The 6,325-nt window shown below is 48.0% G+C and overlaps 1 non-coding gene across 1 annotated transcript; it reads right to left on the bottom strand.

Annotated features, from left to right (window-relative positions):
• Positions 1–1,634: 1,634 nt before the first annotated feature.
• On the bottom strand, positions 1,635–1,708 carry TRNAN-GUU (transfer RNA asparagine (anticodon GUU)). Its single transcript has one exon. It is a non-coding gene; the product is annotated as a tRNA-Asn (tRNA).
• Between the last annotated feature and the right edge of the window lie 4,617 nt (positions 1,709–6,325).

Genomic DNA, 6,325 nt, shown 5'->3' on the forward strand with positions numbered 1-6,325 from the left:
AGGACGTTCGAAAGAGCTATCAAAAGCAACAGCATCCCACTTGGAAGCCATCCAGCAGAGACCCATCAAGACAGAAACTGTAAACATAGTCAGCTGCAGTCCCCGTCATGACAAACCAGTCCCTAAATGGCCTGGGGTAACCAGACGTCCCTGCCGATGGGTCGAAAGAAGCAAACAAGTGTGACAATAATGCCAGTCAATGGTAAACAATGAATGGGCTGCAAGCCCACTGCATGTTGACAATAGATCTTTTGCAACCAGACTGCTTGAACTCTATGGTAGGCAAGACCTAAAAACTGGACTGATTGAGCTATTAGTCTCTGTGTAAAATGCCCTAAAGCCCTCATTACATCTGGGTTGGAAATACTCACTTCATGAACACAGCACCCATAATTACTAAAACTGTGGCTATTGCTTATTCTGTGATGTGTTAATATAGTGTCTTTATTAGGGGGTGCAAAGTACCCCCTAGAAGTGGGCAATTATTGTAAAAATGAACAATACATAAAGTTAAGAATCAAGTCAATAACTTAAAGACAGGAATGGTGCGCAGAGCTCTTAGTCTCACGAGCTTTCAGCAGACAGTCTGCAGGGGTGGGAAACACCAGGGGTGCGGCATTGCTGCACCTCTTGTGACTGGTGAAATAGAGGATCCCAGCCCACGTGGGATGAGGGCAAAAGCTTTTACTCTGTTCAATCTATGCAAAGGCCTCTACGGCGCCAATCTGATCAATATATCTGCTCGAATCACAATGCTATGCTAAAGTCGTTTCCTGTGATATCATTCGGGTGAAAGCTCGTATATTATCATGACCCAGACCCACCAATGCCAGCCCCAAATAGAGGGATGACATTGTAGACCCTAGGGTGGAGGTGCCCCCAGGGACATCTTAAGGATTTTGGGGGCCCTGGGCCAAACTAATTTTAGGGGCCCCTGTTCAGAACAGCTTTAAATTTATGATTCAATTTCAGCTCTTTCATACCCTCTTTAGCCAGGTTGCTGGTGGTGCTCAGGCCCTCTGTTCCAAATTCTAAATGTATTTACATCTAACTTTCAAGGATAGTACACAGAACACAACAGCATATCACTAATTTTACTGCAGATAATTTCTGTGACATCCTCCCATTTCTCATATGTGAGGTCTTGTTTTGATCTAAAAGGAACTTTTTTATGGAAGTTGCATGAAACAAACATATTTTTCTGCAAAACGCCTGTAATAGACTTTCACACATCAATCACATAAAACTTAAATTAAAGAAAACCGGTATTAAAAACAGTATGTTTAAGAATTATTCAAGGTCATCAGGGCAAGAACAGACTTGTCTCTATCAGGGGGGCCCTTGAAAGGCTGGGGCCCTGGGCCAGAGCCCACTTTGCCCATGCCTTAAAACGTCTCTGGGTGCCCCTAACGCGGTAATATTGCATGGCGCGTCTTTTTGCAGCTGTGTGCGGGGCACGTGGCCACCCGCATCTGGGAGAGAGTCTCGGAACTCAAACCTGAGCACAGAGAGCACTGCCAGGGTTTCATGTGACTATAAGGCTAGGAGTTAAGAGGATCGAGAAACTACCAGTGCCGTCCTTTCTTACACAAAATGTATAGTTGTCGCGGATCACGGCAATAAATAAAACTCTGCGTCCCTGGGTGGGCTCGAACCACCAACCTTTCGGTTAACAGCCGAACGCGCTAACCGATTGCGCCACAGAGACTGTTAACTCGCGGTTTTTCACATCTTGTATGAGTAAAACTCTGTTCCACTGTGTGGGTGTGTCTGTCAATGGTAGGAATCGACCATATACGTGGAGATCTAAATTACTGTATTTTTCAAACAAAGTAAGTTGAATGTGGAAGTCGCAATTTTCTTCCATTCCCCGCCTCGCTCCTCCCTCCCTCGTTGCTGTGTTGTTCATTAACTCCCTCTTACGTTTCTCGGCGCACCCTTCATTCGCTGAGGGCGTGGCTCCCACTGGTGCAGCAGGTGCAGTGCCGAGGTCACACCGAAGCCTCGTTATTGGTGCATTTCACGGTTCAAACAGCCGCCAGATGAGCATTTCCTATCTTGCACTAATGACACACTGGTGACGTCACTGCATTTGCTCTCTTTTAACCAATACAGGGCTTTAATGACACACTGGTGACGCAATACAGCGTTTTAAATCATGCATTGTTTCCTGCCAAAGTCTATTGGTCGTTCAAGGACCAGACATGGACAAGGAACCCTCCAACAGTGTCACACTCAAGAGAAGTTTCAACAGCGTGTCAGGGTTGAGGGAACTGTAAGAAAGGCTCCCAAGGCGAGAAACTTTTAGCACACACCAGCCAAGAAGAAAATGCAACAAAGTGTAGAAAACATAGAACACTGCAACAAAGATTCAGCTAGAGGAAGTGGCATCAACATCTCAGACAACATCAATGGCTCACACAACAAAAACCAACATCTCAGGCAAGAGGAAACTGTACTGTGCAAAGGCTCACACGAAAACAAACTGCAACATCATCTTCTTTGACAAGATTAACAAGCATTTACAATGCAATAGGTCTCGCAATTGCGAGATTTTAAACTATTGGCATTGTAAATGGCAACACCTTTTATAATATTAAAAGACATTGTCATTTACAATACCAATAGGTTAAACCTCGGCAAAAGCAAGACCTATTATATTGTTGAGTGCGGTGTCCCTAAAGACAGCATGCAAATTTATAAAAAAAAAAAAAGTGAAAGAACGTCACCATTGTGCTTGAGTGCTGTGGGGATAGGAGGCAGCCACTTTTAAAGAAGAGCGGCATAGCGCTCTATCCAAAAAGCGGCCGCCATTGTCCTGTGTGGACGTGCTGCAAATACAAACAAGTTTAAAAAACGAAATAGCAGCGCAGTGCGCGTAGTCACACCAGCAGTCACACACCAGGCTGGAAGTCACAGCCCTTTAGTCCCCTATCCCCTGCACGTCAGTGGCAGCACCTGGTTTAAATGGTGGGGAGTGGTAAAACACCCGCCTCCTCCACACCCCAAAACACGTCACTAGCCAGCAGGCGCGCAACACCCATTGGACTCACAGGGCTTCAGCCCCCCCCCGTCGTGTGCGGCAGCCCGGGCTGAGACACCTTCCCGGGCAAAAAAGCAGCCGCACCCGAGCACTTCACAGGTCTTTAAAAGACCATTTGCATGTTAATGAGGCCTCGCTGTTGTTTCACCCCCTCTAAGAGCCCCTGCAGCTCCACTCTGCCTATTGCTTAAAGTTCAGCCCCCCCGAAATTTTTGCTCAGCCCCCCCCGAAATTTTTGCTCAGCCCCCCCCGAAATTTGGCTCTAGTTGCGCCTCTGCTAGCCAGCGTGGGTCTTTGTTCCGATCTCTGCTCTCCACTCAATCGGCATCAGTCACGGTGGACCGGGGTGGGGATCGGAAGTGCAGAGTGCAAAGAAGTTCGAAATTACAGGTAAAAGTGGATTAAAATCTTTCCCAACAAGTTTAAAAAACGAAATAGCAGCGCAGTGCGAGTAGTCACACCAGCAGTCACACACCAGGCTGGAAGACACAGCCCTTTAATCCCCTCTCCGCTGCGCGTCAGTGGCAGCATCTGGTTTAAATGTGGGGAGCAGTAAAACACCCGCCTCCTTCATGCCCCAAAATACATCACTAGCGAGGGTTGGTCTTTGTTCCGGTCCCCGCGTTTCACTCAATCAGCAACAGCCGCGGTGGACCGGGGTGGGGACCGGAAGTGCAGAGTGCAAAGAAGTGCGAAATTATAGGTAAAAGTGGATTAAAAGCTTTCCTAACAAGTTAAAAAAAACGAAATAGCAGCTCAGTGGGCGTAGTCACACCAGCAGTCACACACCAGGCTGGAAGACACAGCCCTTTAATCCCCTCTCCGCTGCGCGTCAGTGGCAGCATCTGGTTTAAATGTGGGGAGCGGTAAAACACCCGCCTCCTCCACGCTCCAAAATACGTCACTAGCGAGGGTGGGTCTTTGTTCTGGTCTCCGCCCTCCAGTCAATCGGCAACAGCCACGGTGGACCGGGGTCGGGACCGGAAGTGCAATGTGCAAAGAAGTGCGAAATTACAGGTTAAAGTGGATCAAAAGCTTCCCTAACAAGTTTAAACAAGATTACCTCCCCCAGATCACTAGGTGTTCTTTCTTGTCGGCAATGACGACCACCATAGCACTGTCCGTTCGCAGGTATCCTGTTCTTTTAATTTGTGGGCGGAAGGTCGGGTGTTTTAAAACCGTGCGAAATAAATTAAAAATTCTGCTCAAAAGACGACCCCGCTACCTCATGCATAGGGAAAGAAAGGGGTCATGTAGACATGACCCCTTTCATTCCCTATGCATGAGGTAGCGGGAGAGACAACAGAGATCTGCTACTGCAGAGGTACGGCGGCATAGAAACATTGACGTGCAGTGGATTTTTATCCCGACCTCTTCTCATGCACACGACTTACTTCATCAAGTATCCTGGCCCCGAGGATTTACTTAGTGTCTTGTAGCTCCCGGCATGCATGCCAGTAATGTGAGGAAGTCGGTGTTTTAAAGGGAAAACGTGTTCAGGTGGTTCTAATCTGTGATCAGCCCGGCGGAGCGTGGCGCGCGCGCGCTTGGGGGCGGGAGAGCAAACCCTTTGAAGTGCTCCCAAAAAGCGGAGTGCATGGCGGCACCAAGTGCGTGATTGTGCGCGTGCTAGCAATGCAATCCGCTTTTTTGGGAGCACTTTTAAAAGCCCCTATAGTCTCGCTTGCGTTCGCTTATGCGATAGCAAGGCGAGACCTAAAAATAACAAAGGCTCACCACTGCTTGAAATGTAAACATAAAAATGCATGTTTACTCTACCTCTCAAAATAAAAAAAAATATGCCGGTACTTAGTACCGGACAGTACTGGCCCATTTGAAGCACGGAGGCTCACACAACAAGAAACCGCAACGAAACACAGACGGGGAAAGAGTAAAAAAGGCTTGTGGGTAGAGAATAATCTCCGAAAATGAAGGATTAATGTCAACCTTGACATGTTAAATTTTCAAGTGAAGTCCAAGAATGTGCACTCCAAACCTCCCTGACTTTCACTCAAATTATACCCTCCTTGCCCTAAAAGGAAAAACACACTTAGGGGCAGATTTACAAGAAAGTGACGCATCTATAGAGATGCGTCACTTTCCTTGCGCCACACTAAAAAATGCTTGCGCCACCATGGATGCGCCGTATTTACAATACGGTGCACCATGGCGGAAGGATTGACAGATGCGTCAGAAATTCTGATGCATCTGTTGGGGCAAAAGTCACGCATTGCTGGAGTCGTGTCGCAAGCACAACGCAACTCCAGCAATGCATTTTGTGGCCTATTCCCACTACTCTGCATCACTCCTTACGCCTGCATGAAGCAGGCGTAAGGTTTTGACGCAGTGGCGTCCTAAAAGTGACGCGGTGAAATCTTGTAGATTTCACTGCGTCACTTTTACGAGGCTTTCCTGCATCGGAACGCCCCCGCTGCATACATTATACCTGACGCAGGTATAATGTGACGCAGGGCTTTACAACGTGACGCATCTCCCTAGATGCGTCACGTTGCAAATAGGGCGCATTGTTTGCTCCGCCGGTGCGTCAAAAAAAGTGACGCACTGGCGGCGCAAAGAGGCTCTAGGGGCTTGTAAATCTGCCCCTGGGTGTTTGGTATCATTTTCTACTTTCACAACCAGACATATATAGAATCTGCAAGGCAGCACTAGTTATTGGTTCTGTTTTTCTCCAGAATCTGTATGGGATGGTATGAAATCTTCATGGACAAAGGAACTGGGAGCCACTGAAAGGAACCAGTGAGTATTAAACTCTTAGGTAGCCAGGGTGCCCTCTTACTCTATACACCTTTAGGCCTAACAGGACATGTATGGAAATTAACCTCCATTTAATGTGAGAAGCCACCATTAATTGGGGGTCTGGAATGGGACTATGGTTCCTCTGGGGAAGGGCCACGCTCTCTTTGTAGTCGGTAGCAGTCGAGCAAGCCTGCTACCCCAGCAAGGTCACAGCTCACGACAGCCTCACATGCACTTCGGCCATCACAGCTGCTCTTGTTTGAGCTCCTGGTGTTGTTCTCCTCTGTAGCCCGTCCTTGGTGCCAAGAAGCACCCACAGCCTCTGGTGGAGCAGAGAAGGTAGCTTTATTGACTCTTGCTTCCTTCCTTTGCTTGGCATGGGCTGCTCATCTATTTCCTGCTGGTGGCTCCTCAGCAGACAGGTAGCAGGAGGCTAGCGAGGCCCCAGCTGGGATGGAGTTGGGTGCTAAAGAGCGGCATCCTCCTGAGTGCCCCATAACTGACCCACTTGTGAGACTCTTAGTG

The sequence above is a fragment of the Triturus cristatus genome, chromosome 12 (genome assembly GCF_964204655.1).
Source record: "Triturus cristatus chromosome 12, aTriCri1.1, whole genome shotgun sequence".
NCBI classification, from domain to species: domain Eukaryota; kingdom Metazoa; phylum Chordata; class Amphibia; order Caudata; family Salamandridae; genus Triturus; species Triturus cristatus.